Below are 23,096 nucleotides of genomic sequence, written 5' to 3' on the forward strand. Positions count from 1 at the left end.
TAATTTTAGGGTCCAGATAGCACTGTTATTTTGGCTAAATATACAATAATTTAGCAATTAGCTCATTTAACTACCACACAAACTTAAACACGATTTCAACAGAGTGATTTCTTTAATTTGGTTCTCCCCATGATGTTAGTAGATTTATACTTGAAACAAAGGACATGATGCATGCTAATGATACTTAGCTCATGTGAATCTATTTCCTATTTAAAACTGTGAAAAACTCAAGGATTTATTAAGTAACAATCTTTTTGGTAATTTTTGAACTGTGTTTTAACATGCTTTCTTTTTCTTGCTTAAATGCTGATTTAATTTTATAATTAGGTGGATCCCTATGAAAATCTCTCCCTTTTCTAAATTTCATTGCAGAAACAGAATTCATACACTATCTCATGAACTTATGTCAACTAGATTTACTTTTTTAAAAAATAGTAAATGTAGTTTGACCCATGGCTCACATAACAATATGCTGTCCAGATGAATATGTTATGATGGAATAACCTATTATGGTAACTGGAAGACATTATGTTAAGTGAAATAAGATAGGCACAGAAATCAAAGCACCACATTATCTCATTATATGTAGAATCTAAAAGATTCAAACTCAGAAGCAGAGTAGAATGACAGCAGGGGCTGGAGTGATGGTGAAGGATTAAGAAGATATTGTTTTGAATTGCTTTTGCTATTGTGGGTCTTTTATTTTTCCATATGAATTTCATGATTGCTTTACCTATTTCTACAAGAAATGCCGTTGGGATTTTGATTGGCATTGCATTAAACCTATAGAGAACTTTGGGTAATATCGCCATTTTGATGATGTTAGTTCTGCCTATCCATGAACAGGGTATATTTTTCCATCTTCTAAGATCTTCTTATATTTCTCTCTTTAGGGTTCTGTAGTTTTCATTGTATAAGTCTTTCACCTCTTTTGTTAGGTTGATTCCCAAGTATTTTTTGTTTTTTGAGGATATTGTGAATGGGATGTTTTTCCTCATTTCCATTTCAGAAGTTTTGTCACTGATATACAGAAATGCCTTTGATTTATGCGTTTTGATTTTATATCCTTCCACTTTGCTGAATTCATTTATTAGTTCTAGTAGTTTCTTTGTAGACCCTTTTGGGTCTGCTAGGTATAGAATCATGTCATCCGCAAATAGTGATAATTTAAGTTCTTCTTTTCCTATTTTTATGCTTTTAATTTCTTTCATGTGTCTAATTGCTCTGGCCAGTGTTTCGAGAACAGATTGAATGGAAGTGGTGATAGAGGGCATCCCTGTCTTGTTCCAGATTTTAGGGGGAATGCCTTCAATTTTTCTCCATTCAGAATGATGCTAGCCTGAGGCTTAGCATAGATAGCTTTTACAATGTTGAGGTAAGTTCCTGTTATCCCTAGTTTTTCTAGTGTTTTGAACATAAAGGGATGCTGTACTTTGTTGAATGCTTTTTCTGTGTCTATCGAGATGATTATATGGTTCTTATCTTTAAGTCTATTTATGTGGTGAATAACATTTATTGATTTCCGTATATTGAACCATCCTTGCATCCCAGGGATGAATCCTACTTGATCATGGTGCACAATTTTTTGATGTGTTTTTGTATCTGATTCACCAGAATTTTATTGAGGATTTTTGCATCTAGGTTCATTAGAGATATTGGTCTGTAGTTTTCTTTCTTTGAGGTGAATCAGGCGGCATAGCGATACCAGATTTCAAACTATACTACAGAGCAATAGTAACAAAAATAGCATGGTACTAGTACCAAAACAGGCAGGTGGACCAATGGTACAGAATAGAGGACACAGAGACTAATCCACAAAGTTACAACTATCTTATATTTGATAAAGGGGCTAAAAGCATGCAATGGAGGAAGGATAGCATCTTCAACAAATGGTGCTGGGAAAACTGGAAATCCACATGCAACAAAATGAAACTGAATCCCCTCCTCTCGCCATGCACAAAAGTTAACTCAAAATGGATCAAGGAGCTTGATATCAAATCAGAGACTCTGCGTCTGATCGAAGAATTAGTTGGCTCCGATCTACATATTGTGGGGTGGGGATCCAAATTCCTTAATAGGACACCCATAGCACAAGAGTTAATAACAAGAATCAACAAATGGGACTTACTTAAACTAAAAAGTTTTTTCTCAGCAAGAGAAACAATAAGAGAGGTAAACAGGGAGCCTACATCCTGGGAACAAATTTTTACTTCTCACACTTCAGATAGATCCCTAATATCCAGAATATACAAAGAACTCAAAAAATTAAACAATAAGATAACAAATAACCCAATCAACAAATGGGCCAAGGACCTGAACAGACACTTCTCAGAGGAGGACATACAATCAATCAACAAGTACATGAAAAAATGCTCACCATCTCTAGCAGTCAGAGAAATGCAAATCAAAACCACCCCAAGATACCATCTCACTCCAGTAAGATTGGCAGCCATTATGAAGTCAAACGACAACAAGTGCTGGTGAGGATGTGGGGAAAAGGGTACACTTGTACATTGCTGGTGGGGATGCAAATTGATGCAGCCAATTTGGAAAGCAGTATGGAGATTTCTTGGAAAGCTGGGAATGGAACCACCATTTGACCCAGCTATTCCCCTTCTTGGACTATTCCCTAAAGACCTTAAAAGAGTGTACTATAGGGATACTACTACAACTATGTTCATAGCAGCACAATTCACAATAGCTAGACTGTGGAACCAACCTAGATGCCCTTCAATAGATGAATGGATAAAAAAAAATGTGGCATTTATACACAATGGAGTATTACTCTGCACTAAAAAATGACAACATCATGGAATTTGCAGGGAAATGGATGGCACTAGAGCAGATTATGCTAAGTGAAGCTAGCCAATCCCTAAAAAACAAATGCCAAATGTCATCTTTGATATAAGGAGAGTAACTAAGAACAGAATAGGGAGGAAGAGCATGAGAAGAAGATCACCATTAAACAGGGACGAGAGGTGGGAGGGAAAGAGAGAGAGAAGGGAAATTGCATGGTAAAGGAAGGAGACCCTCAGGGTTATACAAAATTACATATAAGAGGAAGTGAGGGGAAAGGGGAAAAAACAAGAGGGAGAAATGAATGACAGTAGATGGGGTAGAGAGAGAAGATGGGAGGGGAGAGGAGGGGAGGGGAGGGGGATAGTAGAGGATAGGAAGGGCAGCAGAACACAACAGACACTAGTATGGCAATATGTAAAAAAATGGATGTGTAACCTATGTGAATCTGCAATATGTATATGGGGTAAAAATGGGAGTTCATAATCTGCTTGAATCAAATGTATGAAATATGATATGTCAAGAGCTTTGTAATGTTTTGGACAACTAATATAAATAAATAAATAAATAAAAAGTTACATGTTTAAGGGAAAAAAGAAGATATTATTTTTAAGATGCAAAATTTCAGATAGGCAGGAAGAATAAATTGAAGGGATCTGTTATATAACATGGTGAGTGCAATTAATACAATATATTGTCTACTTGAAAATTGTTAAGACAGTTTTTTCACCCCAAAAAATACCTATGTGAGGTAACATGTATGTTAATAGCTCAATTAGCCATTCCACGGTGAGTACATATTTCAACATTTCTAACCAAAGGAATATAATTTGTATATGTCAATGAAAAAATAAATAAATAAAATGTGTACTGGGTTTCTAAGAGTTAATAAGGAGAGTGTAAAACTTCTCTATTCATAAGGTTAAAATGATAGCATTTGGGGCACATTGGGTTAGGTAAAACATATTAATTAAATATATTGCCATGTCTGGCCCATTTATATTACAAAGTTCTCTAAAAAATGAAAGTATAATGGGAAAAATAAAATGAAAGGAAGAAAAAATGGAAAGAACAAAAACTTGTGTATTTTAATATGCTTAATGACCTCAAAATATAAAATTTTATATAATTTTAGCATAATTCTCATGAAAGTCTGCCTTCAAATTTACCTTGTAAGTGATTGTTAGCCAAATGAACCAGCCAAGATGGCTATAGTGATTTGATTCAACAAATGTTCACCCACATCCCTTTCTAAAATGGAAAACAAAATTAAAAAATGCTTGATAAGCTATCCCAGGATGCAAAGGATGGTCTCATCATTCAAACCTTTGATTTTAAACATTTTACATCATTGTTCATACATCTATCCTGTAGGTCATCTTTCATATTCTATATTCAAACTTACCTCTATTTAATGATTGTTATTTCTAATAATTGCCTATGGACCCAAAATGCAGTTTTAGCAACATCAGCTTAATTGTATTTCAATCTTGGCTTTGAAAAAATATTTATTTATTTTTTTAATCATACACAATACCTTTATTTTGTTTATTTATTTGTATGTGGTGCTGAGGATCGAACCCAGGGCTTTGCATGTGCTAGGCAAGCGCTCTACTGCTGAACCCACAACACCAGCCCTCAATCTTGATTTTGATATTTTTTCCACTCATTACTTTTTATAAGGATGGAGTTTACTTTTAAGAGCATTACTACTGTAATAAGAAAAACAGAAATCATAAATATTGAATTAATATGAAAAATTGTCCTATTTAAAATGAAAACCTCTATTGTTATTTCTAGTATTTATACTTTTTGATTGTTTTGGATTGTAAAAGTAAATAGCAAAATTAAATACATTTTTTTTCAAATTTTGAGAAGTTTTAATTGTATATATAAAAGCAGAAATAAATAAAGAATTTGTAGTTTATTTAGCTTTCGGGAAAACAAAATGTGTTTTATAAAATGCTCCCCTTTATATGAAAGCATCTGTACAATTTAAAATATGGATTATTCTTAAAATAGAGGGCCACCATAGAAGTCTCATTATTGTCTAACGATTTGTCTTTTCACATAACTTATAGTAACAGGTGTGTTTTGAGTTAGCCCATTCTGGCTGAAACGCTCCTTTGACTATAAAATTGAGAAGGTGTTTTTCTTTTCTTACCCATACCTGAAATCCAAACCCAATTAGATTGTGGTCTTATTATTTTGTTTTTCTGCTTGGTAATTAGTGGGTGACCAAGGTCTTCTTTACTATTTTTATAATATAGAGAAAATTTATTCATTTTCTTATGTGCGTTCCAAATATCACTCCTTGAGAAGATCATCAAATAACACATGAGAATAAGGTACCTACCAATATTTTCCCTAATACTTAAGGCATATGGATGTATCTGTTTCCATATTACTTTTCTCTCCCAACTAACTCTGTCCAATAGAAATAAAATGTGAATTAACTGTGTAATTTGAAATTCTTTAATAGTTAAATTAGTAAAGGTAAAAGAATACAAACTGTATTCATTTAACCCAGCATATTCAAAATATCATGTATCATTTCAATATGCTATCATTATTCAATGTGTTATTAAGATATTCTACATTTTTTCCTTGTTTTAAGTCTCTTCAAAACCCAATGTGTATTTTATACTTACAGCATATCTCAGTTTGGACAGCTGTATATCAAGAGGTACTCAATAGCCATATTGTCTAGTAGCTACCATGTTAAACAGCATGGCTTTGTACTGTGAATTGCTTGATTTCCTACAGCAACCCCTATTTATCCATTTTCCTTTTCCCCCTAGACTTTGAAATAAATATAAATAACTTTTACCTACTTATTCTCTTATAGTCTTCACACATACATTTCATGCTCTTTATTTAATGACAAAATACATTTTCTTCCTCACCCCTTGCTGAAATACATCTGTGGGGATCTCCAATATCATCAGCATTACTACTGAATTACTGAATATGTAAAACATGTCCTGATTTCTATGTCATATCTAAAATTTAATTCTAACAAAATACTATGAAATCTATCTTAAATGATCCTACTTCTAAGTTGAGGAAGTTGAGGCTCAAATATATTAAATAATAGACACCATTATTAAGCACCCAAGGTTGGATTCAACCCCAAACCATGTTCTTCTCCACTATAAATTGGTGTATAAAAGAACAAAGATGATTGACTTGATCCTGTGTTATGATAGAAATATTCTAGAGAGTGACTAGAAAAGACTATTGATATGAAGTTGTTTGACAAGTGGTGACAGATAAATGAAAAGATGTCAAGAGATGAAGACACCCAAAGTAACATTGAAAACTATCCTTCCAGATGGGATGAAGTCTGTATTAGTTTCCCAGAATTTTTTTTCTTAAAATTTCCTTCTCAGTGTTGAAAAATGAATTTAAATCCTCTGCTGCAACACAAAGTTTTTCCTGGGCATGAACTACTTGGTGTCAAAGTAACTCCACAATTCTGTGAATACATGCAAATTATACCAATACAATAAACATTGTTTTTTGTATGTGATCTGTATAAATTAATGCATATATATTTTCATGACTTTCTATTATAATTTATGTAAAAATCAGATCAAAAGCTAAAGTTTATCAATATGTAGTTTATTATACTGTGTTAATTAGTGTTTGTAGATTTTTAATATTAAAATGTTGATTTTAACTACATCATAGGAAAGATTAAAGACTATATATTGGCAAAACAAACTGATATTTTCCTCAGGCTTTATAGTATTAGTTTCACACAGCTTGCCATTCTAAGTTAAGGTTAAGTTATTCTTATTGTTCAGGGTGTTCCTGGTGAAATTACAATATAGTAAAGAAAACACATTTATGAATTTAGCCTTATAGACACATATCAAAGATCATGGGGTTTTATAGGACTGGATATGCAAATGTTCTGTAGTAGTTTAAATTTTGTTATTATAAAAAAATTGATATATCACTAATTGGTTTTTACACCATTGAAAAGGTGCTAAAATTGGTAGGCAAGAAATTTCTAGCCATAAGTGGGAAAGGATAATTTTGAGAATCACCATATGCTTTGAAAATTCAGACATTATAACACAAGTCCAAAAAAAAGTCAGAACTCAGTTTTTCTATTATTTTAAAAACACAGATTCATTTCAAATGCTGTGTGCTAAAAATATGCTTGCTAATTCTAAAAAGTCTAAAGTTGCTACTTCAGTTTTTTAATTTTGTAGACATAGCTTCTTGCCTTGACTACGTGTTGTATAAAATGCATATGCACACCTATTGTGCATTGAAAGACGTAGAACAAAGGTAATTTTTTTTGTGATAATTTGTGCATTCTTGAACCAATATCTGTGTCATAAACTGCATTCTGTATACTCATGATATAGAGATTCAGGTCATAAAATCATCCTAGACAGTAGAAAATTTTGAACTGAGTTACTTAATAACTCAGTATATCCTAAATAAATTATGTGTTTAACAAAATTAATAAATAACTGCTAATTCATGGGGAAAATATAAATTTTCACTAGTAATACCAGAAACTAGATATATTTTTCTTCTTCTCTAATTGATTATTTTTACTATAATTGGTTACTCTGTTCCTGTCATTCTGAGAACAAATTTGATGTAAATAGGACATATAACATTAAATGGGAATATGTAAATATGTATGGTGTATACACAGTAAACATAACATATTGTATAGTAAACAGGACTGTAATAGTGGTGAGGCCCTAAGCAACTTAGTGAGACCCTGTCTCAAAATAAATAAAATAAAAGGCGCTGGGAATGTGGCTCAGTAGTTGAACATCCCTGGACTCAATCCATAGTATGAATGAAAGAATTAAATAAATAAATAAATAAATACTACACTGGAACTCATCTACCACTTTATCCTCTTTCCCATTGGGTTCTAAAGAACTGTATTAAAGGGCCCATCTGTAGCCTTCTGCAGCCAGAAATTTCTACTTAAGTAACAGTTCTCATCCCCTCATCTCCTTCATAGGTAGAAAAATCCAGGTACCTCATACAGGTAGAAAAAAAGATTTTGTATTTATACCAGAATTCTTTGTGCGAGTATACTTAATATCATTGTACTTAGTTGCCAAATTATAGTCCTGGCAACATTATCAACTATGTCTTCCCTTTTGGATCCAAAGTTGCATCAACATTTCTTGGCCATCAAATTTAACTTTAATATTACTGAGATTTCTTCTATGCATGCATGTACAGATATTTATAATTTCTCTTTAAGTTTCATTCTTCCTTTCTACTACCAGTGATGTCATTTCAGTCTGTAATTGTCACAATGTCTCTGGCTATTTTTACTAAATCTCTTAATTACATTTACACATCTCTCTCTTTCCTAAACTGTTCTACTTGACACCAAGTTACTTCAGCATTACTGAAGTTAATGCTTCCAAACCAAAAATGGCTCAAATATTCCTCAGTGCCAAATCCAGGCAGTTTTTAGAAGCTGTCTCATGGTCTGTGTTGAGAAGAATTGTAAGAAACTGAAAAATGATGAGGGAAAGGAGAGAAAAGTATGGATGAAAATACTTTGAAAATGCCAATAAAAATATGAGGACAGAAATTATTGAGAACTTAGTAATATTGTTTTGTAATAATTCATAAGCCATCTCTCATAGAATGTAAAGGCCAGTGTAAACTTGCTTTAAAACATATGCTTCATTATGCCAAGTGCATTATTTGAGAGATTCTAGAAATAGTTCCAATTTGTTCATTTAATTAATAAGTATTTTTGAACACTGACAGTATTTCAGGAGCTTAAGTTATATATTTTAAACTGAAATTCCTCAGTTCTTCATGTACAAACTGTTGGTTATAAAATACACATTAAAATTTAAGATATGACTCCTTTGATACCTAAACCAGACAAAGACACTTCAAAGAAAGAAAACTACAGACCAATATCTCTAATGAACCTAGATGCAAAAATCCTCAATAAAATTCTGGCCACTCGGATACAAAAACATATCAAAAAAATTGTGCACCATGATCAAGTAGGATTCATCCCTGGGATACAAGGCTGGTTCAATATACGGAAATCAATAAATGTTATTCACCACATCAATAGACTTAAAAATAAGAACCATATGATCATCTCGATAGATGCGGAAAAAGCATTCGACAAAGTACAGCATCCCTTTACGTTCAAAACTCTAGAAAAACTAGGGATAACAGGAACATACCTCAATATTGTAAAAGCAATCTATGCCAAGCCTCAGGCTAGCATCATTCTGAATGGAGAAAAATTGAAGGCATTCCCTCTAAAATCTGGAACAAGACAGGGATGCCCTCTCTCACCACTTCTGTTCAACATAGTTCTCGAAACACTGGCCAGAGCAATTAGACAGACGAAAGAAATTAAAGGCATCAAAATAGGAAAAGAAGAACTTAAATTATCACTATTTGCAGATGACATGATTCTATACCTAGCAGACCCAAAAGGGTCTACAAAGAAACTATTAGAGCTAATAAATGAATTCAGCAAAGTGGCAGGATATAAAATCAACACGCATAAATCAAAGGCATTCCTGTATATCAGCGACAAATCCTCTGAAATGGAAATGAGGACAACCACTCCATTCACAATATCTTCAAAAAAAATAAAATACTTGGGAATCAACCTAACAAAAGAGGTGAAAGACTTATACAATGAAAACTACAGAACCCTAAAGAGAGAAATAGAAGAAGATCTTAGAAGATGGAAAAATATACCCTGTTCATGGATAGGCAGAACTAACATCATCAAAATGGTGATATTACCAAAAGTTCTCTATAGGTTTAATGCAATGCCAATCAAAATCCCAACGGCATTTCTTGTAGAAATAGAGAAAGCAATCATGAAATTCATATGGAAAAACAAAAGACCCAGAATAGCAAAAACAATGCTAAGCAGGAAGTGTGAATCAGGCGGTATAGCGATACCAGACTTCAAACTATACTACAGAGCAATAGTAACAAAAACAGCATGGTACTGGTACCAAAACAGGCGGGTGGACCAATGGTACAGAATAGAGGACACAGAAACCAATCCACAAAACTACAACTACCTTATATTTGATAAAGGGGCTAAAAGCATGCAATGGAGGAAGGATAGCATCTTCAACAAATGGTGTTGGGAAAACTGGAAATCCATATGCAACAAAATGAAACTGAATCCCTTTCTCTCGCCATGCACAAAAGTTAATTCAAAATGGATCAAGGAGCTTGATATCAAATCAGAGACATGCCGTCTGATAGAAGAAAAAGTTGGCTACGATCTACATACTGTGGGGTCGGGCTCCAAATTCCTCAATAGGACACCCATAGCACAAAAGTTAATAACTAGAATCAACAAATGGGACTTACTCAAACTAAAAAGTTTTTTCTCAGCAAAAGATACAATAAGAGAGGTAAATAGAGAGCCTACATCCTGGGAACAAATCTTTACTCCTCACACTTCAGATAGAGCCCTAATATCCAGAGTATACAAAGAACTCAAAAAATTAGACAATAAGAGAACAAACAACCCAATCAACAAATGGGCCAAGGACCTGAACAGACACTTCTCAGAGGAGGACATACAATCAATCAACAAGTACATGAAAAAATGCTCACCATCTCTAGCAGTCAGAGAAATGCAAATCAAAACCACCCTAAGATACCATCTCACTCCAGTTAGATTGGCAGCCATTATGAAGTCAAACAACAACAAGTGCTGGCGAGGATGTGGGGAAAAGGGTACACTTGTACATTGCTGGTGGGACTGCAAATTGGTGCAGCCAATTTGGAAAGCAGTATGGAGATTTCTTGGAAAGCTGGGAATGGAGCCACCATTTGACCCAGCTATTCCCCTTCTTGGTCTATTCCCTAAAGACCTAAAAAGAGCATGCTACAGGGACACTGCTACATCGATGTTCATAGCAGCACAATTCACAATAGCTAGACTGTGGAACCAACCTAGATGCCCTTCAATGGATGAATGGATAAAAAAAATGTGGCATTTATACACAATGGAGTATTACTCTGCATTAAAAAATGACAAAATCATAGAATTTACAGGGAAATGGATGGCATTAGAGCAGATTATGCTAAGTGAAGCTAGCCAATCCCTAAAAAACAAATGCCAAATGTCTTCTTTGATATAAGGAGAGTAACTAAGAACAGAGTAGGGTCGAAGAGCATGAGAAGAAGATTAACATTAAACAGGGATGAGAGGTGGGAGGGAAAGGGAGAGAGAAGGGAAAATGCATGGAAATGGAAGGAGACCCTCAGAGTTATACAAAAGTACATACAAGAGGAAGTGAGGGGAAGGGGAAAAATAATATAAGGGGGACAAACGAATGTCAGTAGAGGGGGCAGAGAGAGAAGAGGGGAGGGGAGGGGAGGGGAGGGGGGATAGTAGAGGATAGGAAAGGCAGCAGAATACAACAGACATTAGTATGGCAATATGTAAATCAATGGATGTGTAACTGATGTGATTCTGCAATCTGTATATGGGGTAAAAATGGGAGCTCATAACCCACTTGAATCAAATTGTGAAATATGATATATCAAGAACTATGTAATGTTTTGAACAGCCAACAATAAAAAATTAAAAAAAAAAAAAAAGAAATGGCAAGATTCAATAAATAAATAAATAAAAAGAAATGGAAAAAAAAAGATATGACTACTTCCCACAGTCTTAATTATGTACCTATAAACACAAAGGAGGATCATGCATTTTATTTATGATTATATTTTTATTGTTAATCATTGTATACTCTTTCATTTCTGGGTAAGATTTTATTGATTTACTGAGGTGTAATTTAAGTCACACACAATTTACTAATTTAAGTCAGTGCTTTTTTTGTAGCTACAGGATTGTGTAGTTATCACCACAATCTGTTATCATTTCAACACAACAAAAAGAAATCCCATGCACATCTGCATCCCTAATCCTTTCCATTCCTCACCCTCATCCTAGGCAACAACAATTTTCTATAAAGTCTTATAATATAAAAGCTATTTTCCTTGTTTTCAGCAAGATTTCAGGACTGCAAGAAATATATGCATATAAATAACATCTCAATAACAATGAGAAGGATCTCTCCCCTCATTTTTCTGAACATAGAAGAATCCCCAAGCAATCAAGAGACCTGAATAAAAGATTTATTTGATCCCATAAAAGAAATTAAGAGGTAGAAAATCCAGGGTTGATTTGTCAATCTCATGAAATTACTAGAGACTCCTCCTCTTATTTTTCTTCTCCAATATTTTTATGAATGATTTTCTTTCTTGTGGTCACCTTATGGGCCAACATTGTAAGCACTGGCACTTGAGGAAGAAACAAAGATAATTATAATAATGTTGAAAGTGAGTCACTTCGTGAAATTCACCTGGAAGAGATTTGTGATATTAAAGGTTTATGAATAGGTCAATTTCCAACTTGAATTAAAACATGGACTGACATTTAAGAAATTAATTAGAAAATCAATTAGATTGTATTAATTTGGATTAATTAGAGTTACATACTGGACTCAAGGAAGAAAGAAGAAGAATGAAGTTGTTTGTTTTTTTTTTTTTTTTTTTTTGCGGGGGTGGGGGGTTTACTGGGGATTGAACCCAAGGGTGCTTTATCATTGAGCCACATCCCTAGCTCTTTTTATTTTCTATTTTGAGAGAGGTCTCACTAAGTTCCTTAGGACCTCTGTAAACTGCTGCAGCTGGCTTTCAAATTAAGATTCTCCTGCCTCAGCCTCCGAAGTGCTGGGATTACAGGCCTGTGGCACCATGCCTGGCTGCAAATATTTAACATTAGAAAATAAGCACTATGGTAAAAGAGAATGAGGAAAACACCTATGAGACTTCAGAAACTAGAAATATTATTTCAGTTAGGTGTATGAGGCAAAGACTCAACAAAGCCTTGAAGGATAAGGGAGAAGTTACATATTAGGGGAAAGTATCTAATCAGGTGAAAATAGAGTCACAATTACACATCTTTTCTCTATTGTCTTCTGACTTACATAGTTTCTGAACAAGTCTGCTCTAGAGGGACTTCACAAATAAAAAGTTTAAGGAGGTCAGTAAACTCATATCCTCCAAAACAATTTTAACTGGTTAAAAAAATAACTTAAAAAATCAATTTAAACATCTTTCAAAATTATCCTACTGGAATATCATAGAAGAATACTCATTCAAGAATATCTTAATCTGATCATCTATTTATTTCTAGTGTTCATAAACCACAATATTACAGGTAGTAGTGCGATTTCTATGTTTATTTTGCTTAGGTTTATTGGATTTCATTGTGAATTTATAGAATTCACAAAATTTGAACATTTTTCACTATTTATTCTCCAAATATCTTTCTACTACATTTTAGGGCTTTATTTGTATAGTAGACGCTGAATAAAAATGAATGGTCACTAATACTTTGTTATGACCTTAGTCCTTTCATTTTTATTCTATGAGCTTTATTTCAGTTACTTTCTATTTCTACGTCTTCCAGTTCATCGATCTGATCTCTTCTTTTAGATTGGCTCACAATCTCATAGAACATATTTTCTTATTTTTAACCTCACATTGTTATATATTTCATCTCTTGAAGTCACATCTGGGAGCTTCATGTCTTCTCTAGTCTTCTTGTTCCTCCTTACACATATGGAACATGAGAACAACAGATGTTTACCATCTTTTCTATAAATTTCATCATGTTTGTTACTCATGAATTGATTATTCCTGATGCTTCTCCTCTTGGTTCATCTCATATTCAAAATCCTTTTTCTAGTTTCTTTGAAATGTACTGTATGTTACATTATCTAGAGGTTCCCAATGCCACTGACCAACCTTTCACCTTTCTCTCTTCCCAGTCCCTGCTAACTACCATTCTACTCTCAACTTCTGTGAGATTCCCACATCTGAGTGAGTTCACACAGTATTTTCTTTCTTTCCTTGAATATTTTCACTTAGTATAATTCATTAGTGACACCAGATCATTACTTAAATTTATTAGACAAACATAGCTCAACATGTAGAATATGTAGAGGACTGCGTGTTCTTATTTCTTTTAAATACATATTGCTATTTAAATAAAAATTATGAATCCATATTATGCTTGTAAAGCAGATACATTTATGACAGTAATAGAATAAAAGAGAATGAGTAAATAGAATTAAAGGTTTTCATATTTTATATAAAATAGCTCAATATCAACTGTAAGTCCATTGTAATAAGTTGTTGCATATTATAAAATTAAAACAACCATTAAAATTCACAATGGGATTGCTAAAGGCCAATAGAAGAAAAATTACAAAAACATTTTTGGTATAAAAAGAAATAAAAGAGAAAAAAAACAACACAAATATGATACAAGTATAAAATAAGCAAAAGTAGATTTAGCATTCCAGTTAAAGTCAAAGGCTGTCTCACTGGATATAGAAATAAGACAAAACTATAAGCTCTCTACAAAAGAAAAAAATTAGTTATAAAAATAAAAATAGAGTTATGAAAGAGTAGGACACCTATGCCATGAAAGCTCAAAGAAATATTGAAGAGAACATATTGATACAGACAAAATTGACTTCAAAAATTATATCATATGGGCTGGATTGTGGCTCAAGTGGTAGTGCGCTCGCCTGGCATGCTTGCGGCCCGGGTTCGATCCTCAGCACCACATACAAACAAAGATGTTGTGTCCGCCGAAAACTAAAAAATAAATATTAAAAAATTCTCTCTCTCTCTCTCTCTCTCTCTCTCTCTCTCTCTCTCTCTCTTTTTAAAAAAATTATATCAAATATAGCAAGGATTAATTCAAAAATAATAAAATGGTCAATTTCTTAGTAAGAAAAAGTTTAAATGTGTTGATATCTCATTTAAGTTTCAAAGTACATGAAGTAAAATCTCTAGGAATAAATATGAGATAGAGAAAAACTGACAATAATTGAAAAATTAGATTTTCTTCTTTCAAAAATTGAAAGAATAATCAAAATAAAAATTATAGAAGGTGTAGTAAGTGTTTGAACCACTTTGATTTCATGAACAATTGTATTCATAAAGCAGAAACTCAGTAACTATACAATAAGCATCTTTTCATCTTTTTTTTTCCTGTCTTCATACATGTACTCAGGGTAATGATGTCCGTCTCATTCCACACTCTCTCTACCCCCATGCCCCCTCCTTTCCCCTCCAACCCTTTTGCCCTATCTAGAGTTTGTCTAATCTTACCTTGATTCCCCTCCTAATCCCTCTAAGAATCAGCCTCCTTATATCAGAGAAAACATTCCTCATTTGGTTTGGGGGATTCACTAACTTCTCTTAACATTATATTCTCTAACTCCATCTATTTACCTGCAAATGTCATGATTTTATTCTCTTTGATTGCTGAGTAATATTCTATTGTATATGTATATACACATCAACTTCAAATATTAATTTCTTACAAAGTATATTCTTTGACCACAACAAAGATTTTTAGTTTGAATCCATCCCATTTATTACTTCATGCACTATAGGAGTCATATATATATATATCACATTTTTTTAATCCATTCATCTACTGAAGGGCATCTAGGTTGGTTCCACAGTTTAGTTATTGTGAATTGTGCTGCAATAAACATTGATGTGGCTGTGTCCCTGTAGTATGCTGTTTTTAAGTCCTTTGGGTTTAGACTGAGGAGTAGGATAGCTGGGTCAAATGGTGATTTCACTCCCTCTTTTCCCAGGAATCTCTATACTGCTTTCCATATTGGCTGCACCATTTTTCAGTACCACCAGCAGTGTATGAGTGTGTCTTTTTCCTCAGATCCTCATCAAAACACTCGTTGTTTGTATTCTTAATAGCTAGTATTCTGACAGGAGTGAGATGGAATCTTAGTTTTGATTTGTATTTCTCTAATTGCTGGAAATGTTGAACATGTTTTCATATATTTGTTGAATGATTGTATATTACCTTCTGAGAGAAGTATCTGTTCAGTTTCTTGACCCATTTATTGATTGGGTTTTATTTATTTATTTATTTATTTATTTATTTATTTATTTATTTATTTTGGTGCTTAGCTTTTTGAGTTCTTTCTATACCCTAAAGATTAGTGTTCTATCTGATGTTCTTGTGGTAAAGATTTTCTACCACGCTGTAGGCTCTCTATTCACCTTACTAATTGTTTCTTTTGCTGAGAAGATTTTTAGTTTGAATCCATCCCATTTATTAATTCATGCACTATAGGAGTCTTATAAACCAAGCAGTGGGATAGCTGGGTCAAATGGTGGCTCCATTCCCAGTTTTCTGAGGAATCTCCATACTGCTTCCATAGTGGTTATATCAATTTGCAGTCCCTCCAGCAATGTATGAGTGTGCCTTTTTCCCCACATCCTCACCAGCACTTATTGTTGTTTGTATTCTTATTAGCTGTCATCTGACTAGAGTGAGATGAAATCTTAGAGTAGTTTTGATTTGTATTTCTCTAATTGTTGCTAAAGATGTTGAACATTTTTTCATATATTTGCTGATTGATTGTGTATAATCTTTTGAGAAGTGTCTGTTCAGTTCCTATACCTAATATAAGAAAAAGTAGGCCCAAATCTTCATTGTGTTGGATTAGGTCCTGACTTCCTTAATAAGATTCCTATAGCGCAAGAAATAAAATCACGAATCAATAAATAATGTGGATTCAAACTAAAAAGCTCTTCTTAGCAAAAGAAACCATCATTGAGGTGAATAGAGAGCCTACATAATGCAAGCAAATTTTTACTACATGCATATCAGACAGGGCACTAATCTCTAGGATATATAAAGAACTCAAAAAACTTAACACCAATAAACATCTTTTCTAAGTGCACATAGAATGTTACATTGTCTACCACAAAGATACTCTGTAATCTGTGTCACAAGACCTATCTCATCAACTTCAAATATTAATTTCTTACAAAGTATATTCTTTGGCCACAACAAAGTTAGTTTATAAAGTAATTATAAAGTATATTTTAATTATGAACTGATTAAAATTATAATGATACCTAGAATAGCCCTAAAAATAAAGAAAATTTAAAAATGAACAACATTTTTAATGAATGATAATCTTACAAAACATGTATGGATTGAGCTAAAGCAGTAGTTGAAAGCAAATTGAAAGTTTAACCTGCTTATATTGTAAAGTGAAATGTCAAATTATTTAATTATGCACTACAAAAACCTATAAATAATTTAATATGAATTAAATACAATGTAGAGCCAAAACAATAAAATTGGCAACAATAGATAAAACACACACAAAAGAGAAAGCTAACAAAGCAAAAAGTTGTTATTATTCTTTCAAAAGATAAATAATATCAGTAAATTTTTAATGAGATTGAGTAAAAGAAATACCAGAATTTAAAGCCACAATATCACTACATATCTTATAGACATATGTAGGGAAAAAGTAAAATGTCAGCATAAACAGCATGTTAATAATCTTGACAGCTTATAAAAGTGTAGACTTTGAAAATATTACCAAAGCTGATGGAAGAAGAAATAGAAGTGTTGACTATATATTTATTAATTAGGAAAATTTAAATCATAATTTAGAATCTTCAAAGAAAACCCCAAGCTAAGATGGTTTTACAGGTAATATTCTTTCAAATATATAAAGAAAAAATAACAAACTCACTCAAATTTTTCAAAAATCAAGCTATCATATTCATTTCTATGTACATATATGAATATACCACAGTGAATCCTACCATTGTGTACATTCACAAGAATGGGGTCCTAATTAGAATAAGATATATTCCATGCTTGTATAGTTACATCAAAATGGATTCTAATGTCATGTGTCACTAAAAAGAACCAATTAAAAATTAAATATAAAAATGACAGGCTGGGATTATAGCTCAGTGGTAGAGAGCTTGGCTTACACACATGAGGTCCTGGATTTGATCCTCAGCACCACATAAAAATAAATACATAAAAATATTGTGTCCATCTACAACTGAAAAAAAAACAAAAAACAAAAAACACTTCAACACTTCAAGCTGGGTGCGGTGGTGCAGTGCACACCTGTAATCCTAGTGGCTCAGGAGGCTGAGACAGGACCAGGGGCTCAAAGCCAGCCTCAGCAATAGCAAGACATTAAGTGAATCAGTGAGACCCTGTCTCTAAATAAAATACAAAATAGAGCTGGTGATGTGGCTTAGTTGGTTGAGGGCCCCTGAGTTCAATCCACAGTACCCATCTCCCTTCCAAAAAAAAAAAAAACACTTCAAACTCTTTGATTTGGACCAAAAGAATTCTTATGACAGAATCTGGCAAAGCCATTACAAGAAAAAAAAATTATACTTTTGTAAAGAAAATCATTCTTAACAAACTATAAGGAACAAACATGTGTGAAAGGTAATACATCATCAACTGTGATTTTCCAGTAATATGTAGTTAGTTTTACATTTTAAAACATCAATCAATAATTAATATCCATTTGAAAAAATATGAATTTATAACTTACCTATTCACACTGTACAGTAATTAAAATGCATCACAAATCTCAAAATAAGAGTAAAACATAAAACTCTATGGAACAGGCATGAATTTTTATGACCTTGAGTCAGGCTGCAGCACTGTAAATGTGACACCAAAAGTAAAAATAATCATAAAATCAGCAAATTATCACCAATTAAATACTATTGCCTTGCAAAAGATCTTACAATATTGAAAATACAGAACACATATTGGAAGAAAATATTTGCAAATAATCTATGTGATACGGTGGTACAAAACATTGTAGAGAAGTTTAAAAGTCCTAAATAAATATCAATGAGTAGAAATAGAGATGTAAATTCTTTTGTTAATTTATGAGATCAATGTAATATCAATGCTATAATTTATAGGTGTTTTGTAATGTAAAGTGATAAACTGATTTTATATATTTCTTAAGCTATTTTTCACAGTAAACCTTACAATAATGGTGTAGTGAGCTTTGAGATTTAGCTGATCACAATTTTAATAGATTGGTCATTGCCACAGTCTGGCTGGGCACAATTCAGGAGCCACTTATCAAGCAGAAACAAACTTTATTTTTAGAACAACACGCCACACCACACAGCTCTTCAGGAATTCCCTCAGAGCCCAACTGCCACCACTGGCTTCCCACAAGCCTCTCAGCCCCCCCCCCCACTCCTCCTGCTCTTGAGGCTGATTGGCTGGGTCACGTGGGCGGAGCCAAAAAAAAGTCCCCAAATGAGCAGCTCCGTGGTCTGACAGGGCCGGGAAACAGCCCAGTGAGCATCACCGCAGAGGAGCCAATCAGCTGGCAGCTAGAAGTTTGCTGGCAGCTGGAAGTTTGCTGGAAGCTGGAAGTTTGCTGGGGCCCCTTCGGCTGTGGCTCTCAACATCTCTCCCTCTCTGTTTAAACAACAAGCATGTGGCTTAGGGACCGTGCCTGCCTTAGGTTGTCCAATACAACATATGGTCCTTACCCGTCATCAGATGAGCTGAACTCAAGGCGTCAGCCTCCTGTCTTAGGTTGGTACCATTGCAATTGGATCTTACCCATCATTGACTACTGGTCCAGCATACAGCCACACCTGTGGATAGGTCTTTGTACCAGCAGCGGGGTGAGGTTCTTTGCCTCACCTCTGTTGGACCCAAATTTTAGCTGAAAGACCATCACAAGCAGAAGGGAGGAGGATACACCAAGCCAATTGATGGCTCCTTTTGGAAAAATTGTACCACTGATGACACCATCAGCAAAAATACCCCTACACTACCACAAGTCGCTGCACAAACAGATAGTTCACAGTGCACACAAGTGATACATAGTACAGGCAAGTTCTGCAAGCAGTTCAGTGATAGCTATTGCAGAAGCTGTAGATTGGTTTTATCTTTGTCTTCACCGGCACTGGGATGAAGATAGGAATTCTGGCAATAATGGCTAAAGAAAAAATTATGTAACATTCCAGAAGGCACTAAAAGAAAACAATTTTCTGAACAATTTACATTATCTTGAACAGAATTATTAAATATAATGAAAAGGAAAGGTGAAAGTAAACAAACAGATCTGTTAACCTCCTTTTTTGTTCACCTATTAAAACAATCCTCAACAGCTGTTTACCCAATTTAAATTAAACCATTTAAATCATGTGAATAAAAAAAAATATTTGGATCCATTTTTTCATGAGCACTCATCATATATGATATATGGACATACATACATACAAACATACAACACAAAACAGAAGTGTGCACACATAATATAATACATACAACACATAACATAATAGTAAAGGCCTTATAACTTTTTACAGGTAAAATCTCCATTGCAATGTTTAAAAACTCTATAGTCAAAAAAATAGAACTGATCAGAAAAACATTAACCTAGGTCTGTATGAGCTCAAAAAACAAAATAGAACTTCATGATGTGGGTTAGGGCAATAATAAAATAGATATTGAAAAAAGCATCCTGGTTCTGTTGTAGATGTAAGGGTAGCCAAACTGGAGTTCTGGATATCAGCTGTTATGGATTTGAGTCAAATCATCTTCTTTTTGGTCTGTAGAAATCGCTTTAGTTAATCTCTCTGGAATCCAAATCGGCTGCTGTTTTCCCTGTAGAAACACACAAACAGACCTCCAACTCCAGACAATCAATGGGTCAGGACTTTAGTTAATCTCTCTGGAATCCAAATTTGCTGCTGTTCTCCCTGTGGAAACACACAAACAGACCCCTGACTCCAGACAATTACTGGGTCAAGACCTTTCCATTGTCCTTTTAGAATATCCTTCCAAAGTACCTTGGGCTTATGTACATTTTTTGGACACATATGCCTTTCCGCAGCATTAAGCCCTGATGAATCCAAATTTAAAAAGTTTAGAGTAAAAAGGGTTATTTTAAGTTTATCTTTGGGGAATATATACCCCTTCCCAATTCCCTCTTTTTGCTTTAATAAGCACATTTTAATAGTTTGATGAGCTCTTTCAACTATGCCTTGTCCCTGTGGATTGTATGGGATTCCTGTTATATGAGTAATGCCAAATGATGAGCAAAATTGTTTAAAAGAGGTAGAAGTATAACCAGGACCATTATCTGTTTTTAACTGTTTTGGAACGCCCACAGTGGCAAAATTTTGTAAGCAATGAGCTATAATATCTTTAGTTTTTTCTCTGGCATGAAGGGAGCCCATCAAAAATCCGGAAGAAGTATCAACTGTAACATGCAAATATTTTAATTTTCCAAATTCTGGCAAGTGTGTGACATCCATCTGCCAAATATGGTTAGGTATCAGTCCTCTAGGATTGACTCCAAGATTAACTTGTGGTAAAAAGGTCACACAATTTTGACATTGTTTTATTATTTGTCTAGCTTGTTCCTTAGTTATTTTAAAATGCTTTTGTAAAGTATTAGCATTGACATGGAACTTTTTATGAAAATTTGTAGCTTCTTCTAGTGTAGAGAAAATATGTATGTCATGTGTAGTTTTATCTGCTAAATCATTGCCCAAACTAAGGGCCCCAGGCAATCCTGTATGTGCCCTGATATGTCCTATAAAGAATGGATCTTTTCTGTCCCAGATTAGACTTTGTATAGTGGAAAGCAAAGAGAAAACAGTAGAGGAAGGGGAAATCCTACCAGCATCTTCAAGGGATACTATAGCATTAACTACATACTGACTATCAGAAAATAAATTAAATACAGAATCTTTAAACATCACAAAAGCTTGTAATACTGCATTAAGCTCTACCTTTTGAGCTAATTGTTTGGGTACTAAAAATGTAAAAGTTTGATGAGGTGTAACTATTGCTGCTGTACCATTATTTGACCCATCAGTGAATATATTTGGAGCATTCATGATAGGTGTTTTTCTTGTCATTTTTGGAAAAATTACAGGATGCAATGACCAAAAAGACAATAAAGGATTAGATGGTAAGTGGTTATCAAATGAAACATTAGATTTACACATGATTATTGCCCAAGTATTTAACTCATTAGCTAACTCATCAATTTGATCCATAGTATATGGAGTAATAATTTTATTGGGAGAAATTCCAAAGTCTCCCTTTGCTGTTTTTATTCCTTTGAGTATTAATTGTCCTACAGCCTCAGGATACCTAGTAAGAATAGTGTTAGGAGAATAAGATAAATGTATCCATAATAATGGACCTTCTTGCCAAAATACTCCTGTAGGAATATTTTTTGTTGGTAGTACAATAAATAATAAAGGCAAACATATCAATTCTATCCAAATGCATATTTTCCATATATGTTTCAGTGATTTTTAATGCCTTTCTTGCTTCAGGCGTTAACATTCGGGGTGAATTTGGATCTGATGGACCTTATAGGATATCAAATAAAGGTCCCAACTCTCCTGTTGGTATACCTAGATAAGGCCTTATCTAATTTATGTCTCCTAAAAACTTTTGAAAGTCGTTAAGTGATTTGAGTTGATCTACTCGTATTTGAATTTTTGATGGACGGACCATGGTTGAGGATAATAGAACTCCTAAATAATTAATTGGAAAATTTAATTGTACTTTATCTATTGCTATCTCTAGATTATAATTTTTTAATAAGTTTGTAAGTGTGGCATAACATTCTAGCAATGTGTTTTTATCTTTGTGTGCTAATAATACATCATCCACATAGTGAAATATTTGTAGTTCAGGATTTTGATTTCTAAGTGGCTGGATTACTTTGCTAACATAAATTTGACACATAGTTGGGCTGTTAGCCATCCCTTGAGGGAGTACTTTCCATTCATATCTCTGATCAGGACCTTCATGATTCAGTGCAGGGATAGTAAATGCAAAACATGGACTATCCTCAGAATGAATTGGAATTGAAAAAAACAATCTTTAATATCTATAACTAAAACTTACCAGGTTTTTGGCAAAGCAGACAATTGAGTAATCCCCGATTGAGCAGGTCCCATAATAACCATCTCATTATTAATGGCTCTTAAATCTTGCAATAATCTCCATTTATAAGATTTCTTTTTGATGACAAAAATGGGAGTATTATGGGGAGATACAGAAGGTTGTATATGTCCTTCCGCTAATTGTTGTTTGACCAGGTCATGGGCTGCTTGTATCTTTTCTTTAGTCAGTGGCCAGGTCATATATTCCAGTTTTCCCTAAACATTAATTCTTTTCTTCTCTGTAATTTTTTATATAGGGAATTGTGTCATCTGTGAATGAAGACAGATTTATTCTTTCCTTTCTAATATGTATACACTTTCTTTCCTTTTCTTGTCATATTGCCTTAGTGAGAACTCCCAGGATGATTCTAAATTTGAGTTGTGAGTTAGGGTGTCCTTGCCTCATTTCTGATCTTTGAGGGAAAGTGCCTAGTTTCTCA

This window comes from Marmota monax, unplaced genomic scaffold (assembly GCF_021218885.2).
Source record: "Marmota monax isolate L192 unplaced genomic scaffold, Marmota_monax_Labrador192_F-V1.1 WCK01_AAM20220418_F8-fsc00232, whole genome shotgun sequence".
In the NCBI taxonomy this organism is placed as follows: Eukaryota; Metazoa; Chordata; class Mammalia; order Rodentia; family Sciuridae; genus Marmota; species Marmota monax.